The sequence below is a fragment of the Dama dama genome, chromosome 10, assembly GCF_033118175.1.
Source record: "Dama dama isolate Ldn47 chromosome 10, ASM3311817v1, whole genome shotgun sequence".
NCBI classification, from domain to species: Eukaryota; Metazoa; Chordata; class Mammalia; order Artiodactyla; family Cervidae; genus Dama; species Dama dama.
This window is the reverse complement of record NC_083690.1, coordinates 6,991,109-6,997,596: the sequence shown is the minus strand read 5'-3', so window position 1 is coordinate 6,997,596 and position 6,488 is coordinate 6,991,109. Positions and strand designations below refer to the sequence as shown.

Below are 6,488 nucleotides of genomic sequence, written 5' to 3'. Positions count from 1 at the left end.
TTGACATTTTGCAGATATTTTAAGTTGTGTTTCTTAGCTTAAAGCAACTTTTTATTAAGGTAAAACATATATACTGAAAGTGCACAATTATAGAGACACTTTTAAATAGCATTCATATGCATCTTAACTTTTAAGTAGAAAATCAATTTCTGGTTTTCTAGTTTCTACATGTCTGTTAAAATCTATCTCTGTTATAAAGCATTAATATAGTCAAAGCTTTGGTTTTCCCAGTAGTCATGTACAGAGGTGAGAATTGGACCATAAAGAAGGCTGAGAACAGAAGAATTGATGCTTTCAAAGTGTGATGCTGCAGATGACTCTTGAGAGTCTCTTGGACAGCAAGGAGGTCAAATGAGTCAGTCCTCAAGGAAATCAACTGGAAGGACTGCTCCCGAAGCTGAAACTCCAATACTTTTGCTACGTGATTTGAAGAGCTGACTCATTGGAAAAGACCCTGATGCTGGGAAAGACTGAGGGCAGGAGGAGAAGGGAGCGACAGAGGATGAGATGGTTGGATGGCATCGCCAACTCAATGGACATGAATTTGAGCAAACTCCAGGAGATAGTGAAGGACAGAAGAGCCTGGTGTGCTGCAGTCCATGGGGTCACAGAGAGTTGGACATGACTTAGCGACTGAACAAGTAATATTGAAAATAATGCATGATGAGATACCCATGAATTCATTCATGTATTCAAACCACGGACAATTATGGAGTGCCAAACGTGTGCCTGGCAGTGATGTACATCAGTGAATAAAACAGAAATGGTCCCTACATTCAGGGCACCTACAGAGAGTGGAGTAGAAAGATACCAAAAGAAAACAGTAACATAAATATGTACACAATGATTCACTGACAAGAGCTACAAAGAAAAGATACAGGGTGTGAGGACAGAGAATAACAAGATAATGGCTTACGTTTAGGGGTGAAACCGATTAAAATGCAAACACAAAGCAAGGTCATTTCCTACGTGCACCTATCTCTCAGCTGCAAATTCAGTCTCTCCGGCATCTCATCCTTTTGTGGTGGGAACTTACCATGGCCTCCACAAAGGATGTGCTTGTAGATATCTGAGACAAAAGAAAGAGAGAGAAACTGGCTTTGAGGTCCAAGCATGGTATACAACATATGGAAACGCTCAGGTGTAGACCGTATATTCCTTCCATTTCAAAGCCTATGAAGGGTGAAAGGATCTGTCTGCCATAATAGGATGAGAGAGAAAAGATGAGCTAGGAGCACCTGCTGAATTAAAACCTAGAGCTTATCTTGATGGGAAATCCAGTGCATTAAAAACATACGCCAGCGCCGCAACTACTGAGCTGATGCTCTAGAGCCCGGGGGGCTGAAAGTACCGAGCTTCAGAGTCACAACTGTTACTGAAGTCCAGGCACCTAGAGCCTGTGCTCTGCAACAAGAGAAGCCACTGCAATGGGAAGCCCACACACCGCAACTAGAGAAAGCCCACATGCAGGAACAAAGACCCGGTGCAGCCCAAAATGAGTAAGTGCAACATAAATAAACTACAGAAAATAATAGCACCTAGATCCAGGATATTAAACACAGAGTAAGTCAGATACAGCCCACTACATAATTTAAAGTACCTTTCTGGGGTGTGCTCAGAGCAGGGGGCCTGAAGAAATGGCTCATCTGTTTATAACACACCCGACAGGAACCTGGGTTCACTGTGATGAGGGGCACAAAACATGTGGCCTTCCTGTGAGCAGAAACCCGACACATGTCCCCTGCAGCTCCACGTGGCTGCTGGGCAGGGCCAGTGCTAGAAGGAAAGCTGCAGCACGTGATGGGGGAGCTTGCCCCCAGAGCCTGTCTGGTCCACGCCTGGGTGGGTCAGGAGTGGTCTCATAAATGGTCTGAATCTCTCATTTCAAGGAGAAAGAAAAAGATTCCAACTGTATGCCATTCTGCAAAAGGCAAAACTCTGGAGACAGTAAAAAGATGAGTGGTTGTCAGGAGTTTGCAGAGAGGAATGTACAGAGCACAAATGTTCTCATGAGCAGTGAAAGTGCTCTGTACGACATTACAGTGATGGATATATGTGGTCATACTTTTGTCCAAACCCATAGAATATGCAACACTGCTCTGCTCATTAAAGTGAACCCTAAGGTCAACTGGGGATGTTTTGATGATGTGTCAATGCAGTCATCCTTGGTCTAAAAAGAAAAAAAGAAGAGGTACCGTTCTGTTGATAATGGCTATTCATGTGAGGGGAGGGAGAATATGGGGAATTTCTGTATGTTCCTGTCAAGTTTTATTGTAAACCTAAAACTGCTTTAAAAAAAGAAAAAGATCTCCAAAAAAAATTTAACACTCAGGGTAGACATTTTTGGCAAAACTTGTTTCACTTTTATGTATGTATACATATTATATATGTGTGTGTGTTTGTTGGACTGTGATATAAAATGTATTTTTTTTAGATCAAAGAAGCCTGCAGGCCATTGTGGTTAATTATACTGGCAAATAAAAGCACAAATTAACCTCAAAAAAAAAAATAAAGTACCTTTCTTATTCCTTGAGACACATCCATTTTGTGTTCATGGATGGCACTCTCTAGAATGAAGTGTTCCTCTTTCCAGGGATCTGTTCCCAAACGCTGGTGTCTACATATATGGACCACCTACATGGTGTGAGGATCTATGATTATTTTATTTCCTGTGTGCCCGCCCCCCCCCCCCCCCACATGGATGGTTCCTACTGGGATGAAATTCCTACTTTAATCCGGTACTTTTCCTTCATGACGCTTGTAATTCATTCAAGATACATTTGTTTAATGCAAGTCCCTCCTGAGAGCTCTAAGTCAAAACTGTGATGGCTCACTTCCAGCTGCTCCCCCAGTTCTCAGGAGGGAACACAACGCTCTCTCCCCAGCTCACGCTTGCTCATCCTCTCTCTCCTTCTCTGTCGGGGGCGGGGCGGGGGAGCTTTCTTGCAGCTGTTCTGGCGCTTGGTCATGTCTGACTCTTTACAGCCCCGTGGACTGCAGCATGCCAGGCTCCTCTAGAAGTCCTTCACTATCTCTAGAAGTTTGCTCAAATTCATGTCCAACGAGTCAGTGATGCCATCCAACCATCTCATCCTCTGTCGTCCCCTTCTCCTCCTGCCTTCAATCTTTCCCAGCATCAGGGTCTTTTCCAATGGGTCAGCTGTTTGCATCCAGTGGCCAAAGTATTGAAGCTTCATAGATAAACACAAAGAAATTTGCAAGTATGGTTTAGTCTCTTAAGTCATGTCTGACTCTCACGACCCCATGGACTGTAGCCCTCCAGGCTCCTCTATCCATGGAATTCTCCAGGCAAGAATACTGCAGTGGGTTGTCATTTCCTTCTCCAAAGTATAGGTATAGATATAAACATATCACCATAGAGATATAGAGACTTGGATTAGATATGGGCATATAAATAAAGGGCTTCTGAGGTGGGGCAGTGATTTAAAAAAAAAAAAAATCTGCCTGCCAATGCAGGAGACGCAAGAGATTCGGGTTCGATTCCTGGGTCGGGAAGATCCCATGGAAAAGGAGACGGCAATCTACTCCTGTATTCTTGCCTGGGAAATCCCATGGACAGAAGAGCTTGACCAGCGGCAGTCCATGGAATTGCAAAGAGTCAGATGCAATAAAGGCACAGATATATAATAGTATAGCTATGGACACGGATGAACATATAGATACAGAAATAAAGGTATAGAGACAGACACAGAGTATAGAGACATTCTGCTAGACACAGATGTATAGACACACATACAGACAGACATACAGGTACTATTTGCTGAGTAAATGGATAGCTGGCCACTTTGCTTACATATTGATCTTAACCATTCCCCACCAATGATACCCCATCATAACACCAAATATTTGTGGACCAGTCATCATTTTCCTAACCCCTCTCAAAGCAGGTTGCCTTATTTGGACCTCAGCAGTCCACCGATGTCCACAATCTGAGCGAGCATTCTAGTGCCCATTTCAATGATAAGAAGCAGAGCTTCTTTCTGTTCTGCCCACAGTCACAGGGACAGTAGGCAGATCAGCCATTGGATAAACACACAACAGTTAATTTCAAGTCACGGTTCTATTCTTCACTCCTGACATCAATCGGCCCATTCAAGTTCTTCTGCCCCCAAATGTTCCTGACCTCAAAGAGAAGTGTAGTCTTTCAAACACCCTTTCCAATAATGCACTCCCAGAACGATGTTATGTTCAGAATTGTCAATCTACAGCATCATTTTCTGACCCATCCACAACTTGGCTTAGGATGGGGACAAGATGAGCTCTTCAAAATTCTATTACTGTGGAGATGCCAAGTATCAATAATGTGCTTTAACAAGAAAAAAAAGAAACCTGAATTTCCAGAAATAGTTCAGCAAATGGAGAAAAGAGAAGGAATTGACCTCCAAATAACCCAACTAGTATTATATATTTCCCTTCACAGGCAAGAATTATGCTTTATCCATTTTTCTGTTAAGCAAATAACAGCACAGCATTAATGACTTCCATGTTTGTCTAAATTTTATGTTTCTTTTGGCAGAGTGCAATGCTGCATACACAGCTTCTGAACACGCTTCTTCTTCTATTCAGGGAGAGGCCACTACAGTTGGATTATATGAAGGAGCAATGGCGGTGAAAGACTGAATCCCCAGGAGATGAAAGGTTGCATAAAATTCATGGTTGTTCCCTCAGTAAAGAGAATCTGAGATAGTGAGAGAAATGCTATGAGAACTGACCATTCTATTGCATAACTGATCATTCTAACAAGCTTGAGATTGCATGATGCCATCTTGCAAAATAAACAGTCCTCGGTGTTACCACCTTAGGAAAAGTCCAGGCGGCATTCATTGCTGGGCTCTGAGTATTCTACTTGACACGCAAGAGGCATCAGCTGTCACCCAGAGGGAGCAGTTTCTCCAGATAATACTGAATCCTTGGTTTGCCTGGCTTTTCACTCTCCTACACACAGAATTTGGGCATCCAAGGTGTAGATAACCTTGGGCACATATGGTGCATCACTCTTGTGCACATTCAATTTTAGTCTGTAGAAAGTGGGTTAAACAATGACACTTTATAATAAAGGCAGCTGGCCTCCCTGATATATGAGTTTCATGGATCATTATTAAATAAATCCCTATAACTACTAGAATTACCGGAGCAACTATAACACTAGTTCTGGCAAAAGGGCCAGACCCCAAGTCAATGACTTGTTCTTCTGCAGCATGACAGCTTGCCTTTTGGAGTGAAAGAAAGTGAAAGTCGCTCAGTTGTGTCCAACTCTTTGTGACCCATGGATTATACAATCCATGGGATTCTCCGGGCCAGAATACTGGAGTGGAGTTCCCTCATCCAGGGGATCTTCCCAACCCAGGGATTGAACCCAGTCTCCTGAACTGCTGGCAGATCCTTTAACAGCTGAGCCAGCACAGGGAAGCCTTTTAGAGGGTCCACTCTAACTTGATTCCACTTGGAATACCACTTTGTGGTGGTGTTTAGTTGCTAAGTCGTATCTGACTCTTTGTGATTCCATGAACCGTAGTTCACCAGGCTTCTCTGTCCATGGGATTTCCCACGAAAGAATGCTTGGGTGGGTTGCCATTTCCTCCTCCAGGGGATCCTCCCAACCCAGGGATCAAACCTGTATCTCTTGCACTATCAGCTGGGTTCCTTACTGTTGAGACACCAGGGAAGCCTGCTAGATACCACGACCCACATCGATATCTGGTTCTCTTTTCCTTTCTGGCCACAGGAAACTTGAGCTCCAGATCTCCTGTGTTGGGTGGGGCCACGTTACAAGTCCTGACCAGTAAGCTTCACTTGTAAATGAAGCACGAAGGAAGTCATGCACCCCAGATGACGTAGCTACAAGAGAGGAGCATGAATCTCTGAGGCACTATTTGTAGGACAGCCCTCCTCAACCCAGGCTTCCCAGGTGACTCAGTTGGTAAAGAATACACTTCCCAATGCAAGAGAAATGGGTTCAGTTTCTGGGTCGGGAAGATCCCCTGGAGAAGGGCAGGGCAACACACTCCAGTATTCTTTCCAGGAAAACCCGATAGACAGAGGAGCCTGGTGGGCTACAGTCCATGGGATTGCAAAGAGTCAGACACAACTGAACACACAGTGCATGCATGCACTTCCTGACCTGCACTGGACATAATAAAAACTCGGTCACATGAAGCTACTGAGATCTGAGAGTCAATCTATTCCTGAAGCTTACTGATTCTCCAAATCCAATTCTCCAAAGGATTCATGGCTCAGCCTCAAAAATACCTTCAAAATGCGATGAAAACCCAGCCATTTGCTCTTGTGTTATTGGATAGCAGATACATCAGAGGAGTCTTAATAGCATTTATAAACATGATAAATATGTTTGTGTTATCAAGCAGATTGCAAGATTTAAAACAAGTTTTATAGTGAAATAGGAATACCAGACTCTCCCAAAGCCTTTTAATCACTCTGTTATGCAAGCATAAATATTTAGCAGTTCA

General features: G+C 43.4%; 1 non-coding gene across 1 annotated transcript; it reads left to right on the top strand.

Moving 5' to 3' along the window:
• The first annotated feature begins 1,606 nt into the window (after nucleotides 1–1,606).
• On the top strand, nucleotides 1,607–1,736 carry LOC133064082 (small nucleolar RNA SNORA11). The gene has a single exon (XR_009694561.1). It is a non-coding gene; the product is annotated as a small nucleolar RNA SNORA11 (small nucleolar RNA).
• Nucleotides 1,737–6,488: the final 4,752 nt, after the last annotated feature.